The sequence below is a fragment of the Pseudorca crassidens genome, chromosome 5 (assembly GCF_039906515.1).
Source record: "Pseudorca crassidens isolate mPseCra1 chromosome 5, mPseCra1.hap1, whole genome shotgun sequence".
Lineage (NCBI taxonomy): Eukaryota > Metazoa > Chordata > Mammalia > Artiodactyla > Delphinidae > Pseudorca > Pseudorca crassidens.
The window spans coordinates 144459610-144475521 of NC_090300.1; the positions used below are offsets into that span (position 1 = coordinate 144459610).

General features: G+C 40.1%; 1 protein-coding gene and 1 non-coding gene across 4 annotated transcripts in view; both read right to left on the bottom strand.

Moving 5' to 3' along the window:
• DSCAM (DS cell adhesion molecule) overlaps positions 1-15912 on the bottom strand; it is a 754308-nt gene that overhangs the window by 507192 nt on the left and 231204 nt on the right. The window lies entirely within an intron of this gene.
• Positions 3469-3571, bottom strand: LOC137225671 (U6 spliceosomal RNA). The gene has a single exon (XR_010943976.1). It is a non-coding gene; the product is annotated as a U6 spliceosomal RNA (small nuclear RNA).

Consider the following 15912-nt stretch of genomic DNA (forward strand, 5'->3'; position numbering starts at 1 on the left):
GCAGCCACTATGGAGAACAGTATGGAGGTTCCTTAAAAAACTAAAACTAGAACTACCATATGACCCAGCCATCCCATTCCTGGGCATATACCTGCAGAAAGCCATAATTCAAAAAGAAACATGCACCCCAATATTCATTGCAGCACTATTTACAATAGCCAGGGCATGGAAGTAACTGACTTATTATGTCCATCATCTGTCTGTCCTCACTGGAACATTTAGCTCTACAAGGGCAAGCATTAGTATGTTCTGTTTATTACTGTATTATTATTCCTGACACTTCTCAGGCACACTATAAGCACTACGTGAATATTACTTGTTAATTAAATTGATTTGAAAATAATCAGAAACACTGGTTTGAAAAACATTAAAATTCAGCCTTCAGGATATTTGGGGTATGTTCTATGAGAATTGTTTCTCTACAAACTACAACCCTTGGTCTAGTACTGTTAGAAAGCTCAGGTCTGGCTGCTCCCTGCTCACAAGACAATGCTTGAGAGGCAAGTGTCGGTAGAAGGGAAAAGGAAAAGTTGTTTTATTTCAGAGGCTGGCAACTGGGGGAGAGGGAAAGTTCATGTCCAAAGGCTGACTCCCCCACTGCCGATCAGTGAGCAAGAGCTTTTAAAGGGGAGTTTCAGGGGTGTATCAGCAGAGGGAGGGGGCTCCATGCAGAAACAGCACAGTCATCTCTGACCGTCATCTTGAAACTGGCCAGCGATGGTCTGATCAGTGTCATCTTGATTGTTTTAGGTACAGTTAGTCTTCAGTTCCGGGGTCAGTTTGTTCCCATTTCTTTGATCTCAGTTCTCAGAACTGTGGCAGCTATGCCATGGTTACAGTCTGGTCATCATGTAGTTATCTTCTTCCACCTGGTGGAGGGTTCAGTATTTACAAAACAGCTCAAAAAATATGGCTCAGAGTATTTTCTATAGCCCTTGAGGAGAAACTACAGGTCCTTGACTTTGCTTAATGACTAAACTATTATTACTCTGTCCTGTTTGCTTTTCCTTTGCTTCTGCATTTTCTTATTTCTCTGATTAAACTTATCCTCTGGCTAAAGTTTTTCTACAGACAGAAGGCAGGCAGAGGGAGGCATGGGGGAGGGGGCTTCTCTCCTGGGAAGGCCTCATAGGGTCCTGTTTTGTTTCCGTATTCCTGGTAGTGCAGCCTAATATTTTTTCTGTCTGTTCATCCTTTCCCACTTCTGATAATATAAACTATTTTTGACTAAAGTGTACAGCAAGGGATGCAGAATGCATGTGTACCACCCCCTTCTTCCCCTTTCAAATTCTTCACGTGCCACAACTTCTTATCTAAATTTTATACCAATCTGACAGTTTCTCATAAAGCAAGAACAGAGAGAGCATAGTAGCAAAGTTACTGAGCTAATTTTATTAAGGCACAAGGTGCTTTAGGATATGATTCAAATTTTTTTTTCATTAAGATTGGCCAGTCTAGTTGAAAAAAAGACAAGACTTTGGATTAACCATTTCCAATATTCTGAATGTACAAACTATCCCATTTCCCGCAAAGGGAGCTCTCCCAAGCTTTAGGGAATCCTTTGTTGTCCCTGCGGACCACTGCTATCACACAGACACTCCAGGCTGTACATTCAGGGAGATGCTTATGGTAATTAGAGGGGGAGACGCACGGAAAAGGAAAAACTATTAAGAATCTTATTTTCTTCCTTATGACATATCAACTCATTTCCATTTTTATTCAAAATGTTATTCGTTGTATTGATTTTTTTTTTTTTCGGTACGTGGGCCTCTCACTGTTGTGGCCTCTCCCGTTGCAGAGCACAGGCTCCTGACGTGCAGGCTCAGCAGCCATGGCTCACGGGCCCAGCCGCTCCGCGGCATGTGGGATCTTCCCGGACCGGGGCACGAACCCGTGTCCCCTGCATTGGCAGGCGGACTCTCAACCACTGCGCCACCAGGGAAGCCCCGTTGTATTGATTTTTATTATAAAATTAATATATTCACATTGTAAAAACTTCTATAAATACAGAAAGATAGAAAAAAAAATGAACCATGATCACATAATTGCATCTTGCCAAAGCAAAATGCCTTCTATTAACATTTTGATGCATACCCTGTAGACTGTTCTGATGCAATGAACAGAATGATCTGAAAGGGGCCCCAGGAGTTCACTCAGGGTAGCCTGGACAATGGGCCAACTGGAAGCAGGGTCCCCGTTTCTGCTGGCATAAGGGCTGCATCTGAGTGAGGCTTCTTACCCCTGACAGAAGGGGCTACACCTTCCCATGGGCCTGGGGGTCTCCAGGTGCTGGGCAGCTGGCTCTCTCAGACAATTCCAGTAGCAGTCAATGCCTACTAAACCCAGACCATGTTTAGTAGGATTTCTCTCAGGCTTACAAGAAAGGAGCATATGCAGAGAGGTTCCTCGAATGACAGACCCAAGCACTGTCGAGAATACCCAACCCCAGCCTGCATTTCTGTGGGATGATGAACAGATAAGGAACCCTTTCATTTTCTCACTTACATCTATTTTCTTCCTTAACATCTATTCCTTAACACATACTGTACCACCTTGTAGAATATGCCCTTACCTACTGTGATAGACAGTTTTCCGTGTCAACTTAGAGTTAGGCTGTAGCACCCAGATATTCAGTCAAACACTAGTGTAGGTGTTACAGGGAAGTTATTTTGTAGATGTGGTAAACATCAACAATCAGTTGACTTTAAGGAGATTACCCTGGATAATCTGGGTCAGCACAATCTAATCAAAGAACTTGAAAGAACCTAAAGCAGAAATGAGCTTTCCCTGAAGAGGAAATTCAGCCTGTGGACTGCAGTATCAGATCCTGCCCCAGAGTTTCCAGCCTGTCCTGATGGCTTGCCTTATGGATTTCAGACTCACTCACCCCAACTGTATAATTGTGTGAGCTAATTCCTTGAAGTACATCTCTATCTATCATCTATCTATTTCCTACTGGTTCTGTTTCTCTAGTGGACCCTGAATGATACACTCACCTTGCACCAGAGTTATATAATTTCATTCATAAGCTTAAGTGCTGTATAAATGAGAAATCTATTTAGGTAAGGTTTATGAAACTTGGGACTTTTCTCCCACTTATTTGCTTCTTTGTTTTTTTCTTCTTTTTCTTTCCTTTCTTTTATTGAAGTATAGTTGATTTACAATGCTGTGTTTCAGGTATACAGCAAAGTGATTTGGTTATACATATATAAAAGAATATATACAGACACACACACACACACACACACACACACACATATATATACACATTCTTTTTCAGATCCTTTTCCGTTATAGGTTATTACAAAATACTGAGTATAGTTCCCTGTGCTCTACAGTATATCCTTGTTGGTTATCTAATTTATATATAGTAGTGAGTATCTGTTAATCCCAAACTCCTAATTTATCCCTACCCCCACTTTCCCCTTTGGTAACCATAAGTTTGTTTTCTATGTCTGTGGGTCTATTAAAAACATGGAATGCTTCACGAATTTGTGTGTCTTCCTCAAACAGGGGCCAAGCTAATCTTCTCTGCATGGTTCCAATTTTAGTATATGTGCTGCCAAAGCAAGCATGTTTCTTTGTTTTTTATGCTTTTCCCTTTTTTCCCCAAATGGAGTTGAAGATATCAATATAGCAAGGTATCATAAATCTAAATGAATATAGAACATTCACATATTCTAGAATGAACACAGACTATTTGTTAATATATAATTAAGAAATAAAAAAAGGAGGCTTATGGTAGGCAAGTAAGAAGGCAAGAATATATTTAGGAACAAAATGAATGCCAAAAGCTGGGAGAACAGGAGAACAGAGATGAATCGCTACAAAGATCCGTGGAAATTCACCAAGTACAAAGGCTGAGGGCAGAGCCCAAAGGCAGAAAGAGATGCCCCCAGGTGCAGAAAGCCAGGAATGGGTCTAGAGAGCAAAGAGAATGCACCAGAAACTCAAAATGCTGGCAGGCAGGCTGTAAAGCAGAAAGAGCATTGCTATGGTTTGGGAAGCTCATAGCTGGCCTTGCAATGCACAAAGATCTAAAGGGGGTGTGGCTGGTGCTCTGATCCCAAGTTCTCCAAAGGCAAAGTTTCAAACCCACCTTCACAATGTGCGAAGTTTTTGGCGAACTGAATCTAACTTAAGATTCCAACTCTGCAACAGAGTCCAGAGACAGCTCAGCTACATGTTAGATTGACTCAGGCTCACACCATCAGCCTGACAGGGGGCACGTCTTCTCAGGAGGTGAATATGTCTTATCCCAACACTATGTTCAGCATAAAATAAAAAAATCACAAGATGCACAAAGAAGTGAGGAAAAGGGGCCTACATTTAAAAGAGGAAACAGGGCTTCCCTGGTGGCGCAGTGGTTGAGAGTCCGCCTGCCGATGCAGGGGACACGGGTTCGTGCCCCGATCCGGGAAGATCCCACATGCTGCAGAGCGGCTAGGCCCGTGAGCCATGGCCGCTGAGCCTGAGCGTCTGGAGCCTGTGCTCTGCTAACGGGAGAGGCCACAACAGTGAGAGGCCCACATACCGAAAAAAAAAAAAAAAAAAAAAAAGAGGAAACAGTTCATAGAAATAAATATAGCAATGACCCAGATGTCTGAATTATCACTCAGGAATTCTAAAGTATCTATGATGAAGGGTCTAGAAGAAAATGATGACAACAAATATGAGTAGATGATGACTTTCAGCACATAAATGGAAACAGTAAAAAGGAAAATCAAATGGAACTACCAGAATCGAATTATGTGATGTCAGAGAGGAAGAATGCATAAGCTTATTAGCAGACTTGGACACAGCAGAGTAAAGAATCAGTGAACTCAAAGGCAGGCCAATAGACCCTATCTTGACAGTAGATAGAGAATAAAAAGTAAAAAACTAAAATAAAATAAAACAAAGTATCTAAGACATGTAACATACTCTCAAGCAATATAAATAATTGGAGTCCCAGAGGTTAGAAGAGATATAGAAAAAAAATTATTTTAAGAGACAATAGTCACTAAATTTGAAATTGATGAAATACATCAATACACATATCCAAGAAGCTCAGCAAACCACAAACATGATAAGCCTTTAAAGAATAATTTTAAAAATCACACCTATCACATCAGAGGCAAACTGCTGAAAACCAAAAATGGAAAGAAAATCTTAAAAGTAGCCCAAAAAACCCAGCCAGGTCATATGCAAGGAAAGCATGAAAAGAGTGATGATTTAATTTCTCAGAGTGAAATAGAGTTTTCAAAGTGTCAAAATATTTTTTTTAAAAAAGCTGTTAATACAAAATTCTATATCTAACAGAGGTTTACATCAAAAATGAAAGGTAAATTAAGACGAGTTCAGCCAAAGAAAATCTCAGATTTTGTAGCCAGAAAACCTGTGCTACAAGAAATGCTAAAAGAACTGCTTCAGGGTGAAATATATGATTCCAGATAGAAGTTCAAGTCTGCAGGAAAAAAAAAGAAGACCATAGAAAGTGCAAAATATAGGTAAAAAAAGGGGACCTATTTATTACTTTTAATACGTGTATGTTTGTGTGTACAGACACATATCTATGTTTGTGTAATACATATAACATATACAGATTTAAGCTACAATTGTTCAAAGCAAAAATGGTAGCAACATTTTGTAAGGTTCATAGAATACAGAGGAATAAAAGAGCACAAGGAGCAAGAGGGAGATAAATGGAATTATACATGTAATCATGGTGTTCCTACATTTTGTAAAGAGTTTGATATAATTGGAAATTGAACTGTGTTAAGTTAAAGATACACATTGTAATTCCTAGTGACCCTGAAAAAATAATACAAGAATGTATATTTAAAAAGTTAATAGAATTAAATAATTACTTGGTCACTCAAAATAAGTCAGGGAATTAAAAAGAGAAACATACACCAATATGAAAGATCTAAACCCAAGTTATGCTGATAATTACATTATATATGAATAGACTAAATGCCACTTAAAGACGAGGTAAATAAACAAGATCCAAATGAATGCATTTTACAGGAAATACACTTAGAACATAAAGAAACAGATGGTTGAAAATGAAATGTTAAAAAGCAACATACTATCCAACCACTGTGCATCATAAATCTAGATGGCTTTGTTTATACCAGACTTAGTGCAATTCAAGACAAATAGTAACATCAAAGATAAAGAGGAGTATTTCATAATGTTAATAGTCACTCCACCAAGAATGAGTAACTAACCTAAATTTAAATGTACCTAACGAAATAGCTTCAAAACATATGATGCCAAAATTGACAGAAGATTTTTGTTTTCAAAAAGAAAGCTCAGATTCACAGTGGGAGATTTTAACATGCTTCTCCTTATGACTGATAAAACAAGTGGACCAAAACTTGAATAAAATATAGAATATTTGATTAACACTATAAACCAATTTAACATAATTAACACTTAAAGAACACTCCACTCAACAACTGTGTAGTACAGATTCTTGCCAAGAGCACATGGAATATTAACCAAGATAAATCAAATTCTTGGACATTAAAAATCCCTCAATTACTCAAATTATAATAATTCAAAGTATGTTCTCTGAAAACAACATTAACATTGAAATTAATAGTCATAACATAACTTTAAAAACACTCAACTAGTAGGAAATTAAACAACACATTTCTAAGCAGGTGACAGCCTGAAGAAAATCCATAAGGAAAAATAGAAGATATTTTGGATTGAATGATAGTAATATTTGTGGTGGTGGGATCTTGAAGATAATCTGGATGTCCATCTCTGAGGAAGTGGATTCATAAAATGTGGTGGATACAAATCATTGACTACAATGCAGCTGCTAGGTACAAGGAATTCAATTTACACATAGCAAAGTGGGAGAATTCCAAACACATAGTGTTCATGAAAATTAAAAGATGTATAACACCCTTTGATGATGTAAATTAAACCAACATTTGCATAAAACAATAATATACAGTGTAAAACATACCTACAAAAATGCACACTCAACATATTAGCACATTTCAAATGGTGGGAGCAGTTATCCTCGAGGAGGTGGGCAATAGGAATAAAAGGAAATAAACAGAACAAAAAGGGAAAGAGTCTCTGTTAGACCAATAACCATCATGTGCCACAAAATGAGAGTCCCAGAATCCTCTGAAACTGACCCCAAACAAACAAAAACTAAACAAACTTTAGACTAGACACAGAGCAAAAAAGGAAGAGTGCAGAAAAACGTTGATATGATGAATCCCCCAAAGTGCAACCCAGAGAAGTAAAGAGTTAGACCAGGTGAAAGAGAAGTTAAGAGAAACAGAGAAAAGAATAACAAATCCCAAAGCACTTTTAATAGGATCCCTGGAAGAAGACAATGAGAGAGACAATATTTGAAGAGATAAAACCTGAAGGAAATCTCAGAACTGATGAACAACATGAATCTTCAGATTCCAGAAATATAAGCCAAGCAGAATAAATATTTTTAAAATCCTTAACTAGATGAAACTACAGACCACCACCGAGACAGAGAAAAATATTAAAATCTACCAGAGAGAAAAAGACAGATTACTAGCAGAGTAAGGACAAATGAAATGACAGTGGACTGCTCACTGGCAATGAAATACGGGAGAAAGTCATAAGAAGGTACAAAAATTCTGAAGGAAAGTAAATGTCAATATAGAATTCTATATCCAGCTAGGTTACCAGTCAAAAATGAAGCATGACAAAGTTCTTTTGAGATATAAGAAGAAAGAGAGAACTTACTACTCTTAGACCCTTACTGGAGAAACTATTGAAGATTATACTTCATCAGGAAGGAAACATGTCCTGCAGTAACAGGTGGGCCTCAGCCAGTGAGCTTAGCATCCTCAGCCATGCACCTTCCGATTGGTCAGGACTCTGTCCCAATTGGTTAGGGGCCATGCCTTACCAAATCTTTACTATTCAGACAATGCTACCAGGCTACCAGAAGCAATGATAAGAACTCTATTCATACATTGGTAAATCCAGATAAATATTAACTTTAAAAAGATTAATAGGGCTGTTAAAAGTAAGGCATAATTAAAATTCTAGACAAAGCAGCATGAAAAGCAGAAGGAAGAGATGGGAATTAAAGAAGTCAAGTTCAGGAGAAGGGTAGACAAGCTCATTAACTTTAAGTTTTGTATGTGAGGGTACATGTCAAAGTCATGGTTGACAAGAAAGAATAGAAATAGAATTTGTAACTTCCACACCAATAGAAGAAATAAAGAACGCTAGCAATCTATCAAACAGCAGGCAAGTTCGGTAGGGGAGCAGGAGAATCAAAAACATTGATAAATGAAAATACCAAATATGCCAGAAATTCAAGGAAATATAAATATGCTTACATGACCTACTGGAAATAATCAACTGTGCATTTTTTAAAATGTCTTGTAGAGTGGAGCTACAGTGCTCATTAGAGAGAAATTTATAGCTTGCAATGTATTTCCTTTTAAAAGAGAGAAAGACTAAAAACAAATCAGCCAAAAATTCAGTTCCATGAGCTAGAAGAATGAAGCAAACTCAAAAAATCAGAAAAAAAGACATAAAATACAAAACAAGAAATTAAAATGAAACAAATTTACATCTTTAAAAAGACTAATGCTGTAGGAAAGAATCTCAACAAGCACAAATCATCAACAGGAACGAGGGAGGAGACATTGCTATGGCTAAATCATAAGAGAATCCTTTAAACGAAGAAAGTAACACTTCGGTCTTCTCTCCAAGCTCAGGGGGCGCCCTGCCACCTCAGGCAGGGGCAGGAAGTCTAGTGTCTGGCTTAACACCCGGAGGCCACCTTCTGCCAGACTCGCACACGGCTACTGCTTGAAAGCCGTCTGGGTTACAGGGCTTTGTGTCAAGCTCTGAGCCAGAGGTGCCCACTCAGCACCTGTTTATATCTTTTCTCTCCCAGCAGTGAGGTAAGGACATCATCCCTGTTTTACAGGTGCGGGAACAGAGGCTCAGGGATGTCAAACAGCACGGTTAAGTTCGCCCAGCTAGTTAGTGGGGAAACCATGTTTCAAACTCAGGTGTGTCTCAGTTCAAAACTTATAATCCTAAAACTGCAGCAACTTTCACAGTTCCTCCCAGCTGTGAGTGTAAGGGGAGCTGGAATGAGGAGAGAAGTACAAGGAAGGGTCAAGTCAGCATTTAAACTTTCCTTCACTCTTTCCAAAATGTGACTTTCTAGTTTTGTCCGCCTGGCACAGGATCTTTTCCCACTGTTAGGTGGGCCCGCCTGGCCCCGAAGCCTTCCAGGGTCCACTAGAATCTGAACGCATAGGTCTCACCTTGAAACAGACGGAAAGGTGTTTCAAATTGGTAATTCATAGCTAGTACTAGTTTAGTCTTATTCTCTTTTAAAGTTTAACAATGACCTCTTCATATTAGTAAGGTGTATTTCTTTCCATTTTTCCGTTAAAAATATAAACAAGTAACTCAGTCAGATATATTTTCACTTCCAGAGTCACATTTATTTGACCTGCTTCTTATTTTTAATTCCCTGATCCCATATGCTTGTGAGATTAGCAAATGCTACTGAAATGTGTTTGAGTCACAAGGTAATTACTTTAGATAAATGTCATTCTGTGGTTTAGGATTAGGTCCTAATTCCAGTTTTTAATAGTACCTGGTTAAGCCCTCCTTGGATTGGCTCGACAGTCCTGGGGACTATATGTAATAAAAGCCCACAAAGTAACTCATTCATAAGCCAGTTCTGATGTGTAGATCCTGATGGCTGAATTCATACCTAAAGCCAAACCTTCCTGTCAGATATCAGCAAGAAGAGATGAACCAGCATGCACAATTGTGTTTAAGTAATGAGAATGTTATTCAAAAGACAGACCTGAAAAAGGACCTATATCAAATATGTTCACCATGACTTTCAGTTTGTAGGTATTTTTTAGTGCCAAAACGGGATAAAACACACAAAGAAACACATACTTTCATGCACACACACTCCAGATTCAGAACCCAAGATAATAGTTCCAGCAAGAAGGAGCAAGAAAAAAACACTGTTAGGTTACATGTCAAAACATACTTGTAGGACACGTGTGACCTTGGTAACAATATCCAGAAAGTGTTTTTAAAATGCACCATTAAGCACAGGAGGAGAGACAGCAATTTGGAGAAACAGATATGGACACACGTAATAAATATTTCAGAGATTTCCAGTCATTGGGATTCTGCACATATCTCATGCACATAAAGATAAGATCCGGAGAAAATGAAACTCTGGTTAGATAACACGAGGCCTTACCCATAAATACTTACTGGAAGTCTAAATGATGTTTTGAACATGGTCTAACTGAAAGCAAAATGTCAGCATTCAGAACAAAGTACTCTCGATTTGGAAAAACACACAAATGAGCAGAACCCTGGGCCAGACGGAACAACAGGTATAACAGAGTGATATCCTTAAGTAAGCAAAGGGATAACCTTTTTTTTTTAAAATTTATTTATTATTTATTTATTTATTTTTGGCTGCGTTGGGTCTTTGTGCTGCGCGTAGGCTTTCTCTAGTTGCTGCGAGCGGGGCCTACTCTTTGTTGAGGTGCGTGGGCTTCTCATTGTAGTGGCTTCTCTTGTTGCGGAGCACGGGCTCTAGGCGCGTGGGCTTCAGTAGTTGCAACATGCAGGCTCTGTAGTTGTGGCTCACGGGCTCTAGAGCACAGGCTCAGTCGTTGTGGCACACGGGCTTAGTTGCTCCGTGGCATATGGGATATTCCCAGACCAGGGCTTGAAACCCTGTCCCCTGCATTGGCAGCTGGATTCTTAACCACTGCGCCACCAGGGAAGTCCCGGGATAACCTTAATATAGACTGCACACTGATATCTGAGCAATGGAGCAGACTATTAAAATCATGAATAGATGAGAGAATTTAATTAAATTTACCACAAAATTTTAGAAAGGAATAAGGAAGACAAGACCAAGGACAGCTGACTATTGATGAACTACTGAAGACAATCCACGAAGAATTCAGAAAAGTACAAGATGGCATCCTAAAAGGACGCTTATGAAACCAGTACTGTACTTTCCAAGAGACCCATTATTTTTTATAAATTTATTTATTTTATTTATCTTATTTTTGGCTGCACTGGGTCTTTGTTGCTGCGTGCAGGCTTTCTCTAGTTGCGGTGAGCGGGGGCTACTCTTCATTGTAGTGTGCAGGCTTCTCATTGTTGTGGCTTCTCTTGTTGCCGAGCACAGGCTCTAGGCACACGGGCTTCAGTAGTTGTGGCTCACGGGCTCTAGAGCGCAGGCTCAGTAGCTGTGGCGCATGGGCTTAGTTGCTCCGTGGCATGTGGGATCTTCCCAGACCAGGGCTCAAACCCGAGCCCCCTGCATTGGCAGGTGGATTATTAACCACTGCACCACCAGGGAAGCCCCAAAAGCCCCATTTTATAAATGGAAAGCAATGGCACGCAATGGGTCCAGCCAGCGAGACAAAAGGCTATTTGGGGCAAGTACACACTGTACCATCCAAAGCCCTCGCTGGTTTCTAGGTTGAGAACAGATTATATTAACCATTCCAGGCTGGGTTTAATGTTTGGCAATTCAACTCCCATTTGCGGCATATCAACTTTCAGAATTAAAGGCCACAAATGAACCCTCAGACAGGAAAATGCTTCTGGGCCTGACCGGTGAAGGAAGTAGACACTTCATCCACCCTCCTTTCTTCCACCGCATCCTACACCTGCCTCAGCTGTCCCCAGTGGTGGTCTTCTCCCAACATCAGTGCAACGCTGAGGGTCCTCAGCGCAACCAGGGGAACAGGTAGGAGAAAATAGCAAAGTGCAAAGAAGGAGAGAATATCTTAGTTTTTAAAAATGTGAACTTCCTCTTGGTCAGCCAACTGGCTCTGAGGGAAATTCCTTGAGTCTTTCCCAAATTTTCAATGAAACCAATGTAATGATTGGATAATCTCAGAAGAACTGTGCTCCTGTGCCTGTATAATGAATGAGTTCTCGTATAATGCATGCAAGGGAGAATACAGAGTGTCCTGGGTGTGTCACCTTGTGTTACAAATGATGGAGCTAAATTCCAGAAATGTTGGCTGACGTGGTCTCCATCTTCTTACTTGGTATGATGCTGTGTTACTCCATCTTCTTACTTGGTATGATGCTGTGTAACCCATGAACGTGGTCAATGATGGAGCAAAAGCCTTCTTGAAACAGAAGAAAATCATTCCGTTTGTGAAGGAAAATCACCAACTTAATAAACAAAAAAATCCCCAATGTTCTCATCTTCTCACAGTCCTACCTCCATTCCATTCTTGAAGGTGTCTATAGGCCCACGTGGCCTGGGGACCAAGGATCCTCTGTAGTGCCATGATATTTGGGGCTCACGTCAGCAAGGTCAGGTCACTGAGCACTGAGTCCTCAGCATCTCAGAGTTTGACCATCGGCTGTCACTGTGAGTTTGGCAAGAAAAGGACTGTAAAATATCAAAGGGAGTAAAATTTCGTGATGAAAGAAATCTCTCTTGAAAGGCAAGATTACTATGCATTAAGGAACAAGGCAAAATTGCTGATGTGGATGGAATTATGCCACAAGAAAACTGAAGGGAAAAACAATCTGTATCATTCAGAGAAAGACCTGCAACTTGATCCCCACTGCCTCTGTGTGTCATGTTGAAACCCGTAAGAAAAGGAGCCCAGGATATTTGATTTTTTGTCCCATGAACCCGCTGGTTGGTTCCTTTCCTGGATGAACCAACTTTCCTAGTTGGTTCCTTTCCTGGATGTGGGGGTTTGGACCGAGCTCAACTGTGCCACCAACAGCTCCAGCTCAAAGCCCTCAATGTGAGTTAGAGGTCGCTGGGTCGGGTCTGGGGAATAAACAAATTACATGTAGTTTGCAAATCTGTCTGCATGTCAGATGAAAGACAATTTGGATTTAACTCTAGACATGAAGCTGGAGTGTTGTAATGACAAGGAACAAAACCAACTCCCATCTCAGAAATGCTGGCAATAGGGTTAGGGAGGTGCTGGGAAAAGCACGGATCTGAGGAATTAGCAAGAGTTATAGAATGGAAGGAAAAAGCAAAGGGTGCCCATGGCAATGTGAGGAACCCTGGGCAGTTCGTGAAGTGCTTTTACATCCATCAGTGTAACTAGCTCACATTCCATCCCCATCACTCAAAGAAGAGACAGGGGCTCTGCAAAGTCAGGTCAACAGGCCCCAAACATGCACATCACCAGAAACCCTGGAGAAGGTTTTCACAGATACCAGTGCCTGGGTCCTTGTGGTCCAAGGGATGCTCTGGAGGTGGGAACTGTGAACCTGGAACTGTCAAAACCCACCTTGGTGACTGACGATCCACAGGTATGAGAACACAAAGGGACGCAGAGATGGGAAGTATTGGAGCCCGTTAGATTTATGAGGAAATTCTATTAAATGTTAAAGAAACATGCTTACAAAGGCTTATATTAAAAATTATTATTATTAAAAGTATTAATATGTCTACACGTTTTTTTTTCAGTATGTCAGTACAATAGCAAGGAACATGGATGATTTCAGAGAGAGTTTATTTTTCCTTATTTAATGTTAAAGGGAAAATAATTGCATGCACCTCTCATCAGTAGTGACAGATGAAATGAGAGGGTTGTGTTTGATTGTTCAATATCACAGAGGCAAAGCTGGTTAACGAGAATGACAAATCTGCGTCCTAGGAGGAAACATTCGGAAACTGCCATCCCAAGGTTGATCTGAAGGACAAGGACGTTTTAGACCAGCTTCGCAAACTTGAGTGTGTGTAAGAACCACCTGAGATTGTTAATGTGGATTCTGACGCAGGAGATCTGGGAAGGGGCCTGAGAGTCTGCATTTCCGACCCGTTTCCAGGTGAGGCAAAAAGGCACACACACACCCAGGGGTGTAGCCAGGTGTTCCCAGCAGCTCAGCAGTAGGTATCTGCCAGGAGGGCAGATAGAGCGTGGACAAACACCCGTGCTTGAAACCCAACCTTTATGGGAATACATCGATCACTGCAGAAAGGAGCCTGACCTCTCAATATCTATACAGTCCTCACTTTGTTTCTAAAGCAAATTTCTGTAACTAATAATCCTGTATTCCAGTCATAAAATCATAAAATCATAACATTAGACTACAGGGGAAGGCTGGACTTGAAATGGCAGCAAAGATGACACTGGGGCAGCAATCACATCACATGGCATCTACCAAGAGAAAAGAGGCACTGATTCCATTGCACAAAAATGTAAGAGCGGATGAGTTGTTCAACGGTCCATTAAAGGACACAATCTTTTTTTAAGAAAAAAGTTATTTATTTACTCATTTGGTTGCACTGGCTCTTAGTTGCATCAGGCGGGCTCCTTACTTGTGGCATGCAAACTCTTAGTTGTGGCATGCATGTGGGATCTAGTTCCCTGACCAGGGATTGAACCCTGGGCCCCCTGCATTGGGAGTGTGGAGTCTTAACCTCTGTGCCACAAGGGAAGTCACAAAGGATACAATCTTTTCCAAATTTTTTTTTTAAAATCTAGTAAAATCATTTTACTTAAGAACACTAAATAATAACAACACACACATAAAGAGAATAATACCTTTGGGAGGAAATTAATAATAACAACACCTGTAATAACCTCATCAATGAAACAAGGATCCAGTGGAGAAGATACAGGAAAGGTCACAGATTGCAGACTTTTAACAGGAAGTTATCCTGAAATCATCTAATTTTTACCTCCACATTCTTTTCTGACCAGAAAACTAGGGCCATGTCTGAGCCAAAAGCACATAATTTTCATGACAAAAATTCGGGCTGTAACTCATATAACTATATATTTTTCCTAACAAAAATGCTAATCTACTCACTGATCTTTTTAATGAGGCGTTCACAAGTATAGGTTAATTATAACATGTATTATGTTGGAAAATGTTTTCTATGTTTATTGTTTTATACAAAATTTTATTAGCATCAGTTAATTAAAGAAAAAAGATGATGTATAGCCCATAATTGACTGGATTGCCAAAAGAGTGAGAGTACACGGTCTTTATCCCAAAAGACCAAATTTGTCATTTGGTAAGTCCTTCCCAAATTCTAATAAGGCCTCCAAATAACATTATCTCTACATAATACACATCTATTATTGCAATCTCATAAGAATCACCAGCTATATAATAACCAAAAAATATTTAAGATGCTGCAATTTAAGTTTAAGCCCATTCCAACAGGAATATTCTGTAAAAAAAAAAAAAATCAGCACTTGCAAAGCCTCTGGGCGTGAGCTGGAGTTGAAAGTTAAGCATCTATTTGCATTTGGTTTAGGAAATCTTTGCCACCTTCCCATGAAATTTCGGCTGTCTCAGTGGATTTGGTGAAGATCAAAGTCTCCACACTCAGAGAGTGGGTTTTAATCCCCGCCAACAGTCAATCATTTGATTCTCCAGTACAAAGAGCTACTCCTGGTGCAGTGCTGCCACATGGTTAGGACTTCACACGGCCTTGTTTTCACCTACTTCCATTCACTGGAATGCTTGGGTTCCAGGTACTGCAGAGACTTTACAAAATGTATACAAGGAGAATGGGAAATGCAAACCCCTGCTTGGAAGTCAGTGACAGAAAACACTGAGGGAAGCCTTTCCCTTCTCTTCCTGCCCGGTGAGCAAGTGACACGGTGTAGCGCTGTCAGGTGAGGGCTAACATCGTCCCTGATCCGTACACCTCAGGTTTACACCCACGGACCTTGGTGGCCGCTGGACCAAACTGCAGAGAGGCAGGGGCCACCTCACTTCAAAGGCCCCTCTCCTTCAAGTGCATCACATAACCTTGTGATATTACACATCATCATACGTTTAGGAAAAATTACTTTGTGAATATCACCTGGTTAATATCAACACTGGTCAGAACATCTTTAAAAGGAGGAATATGTCTGTAATTCATCTCACATCCAGACCAGG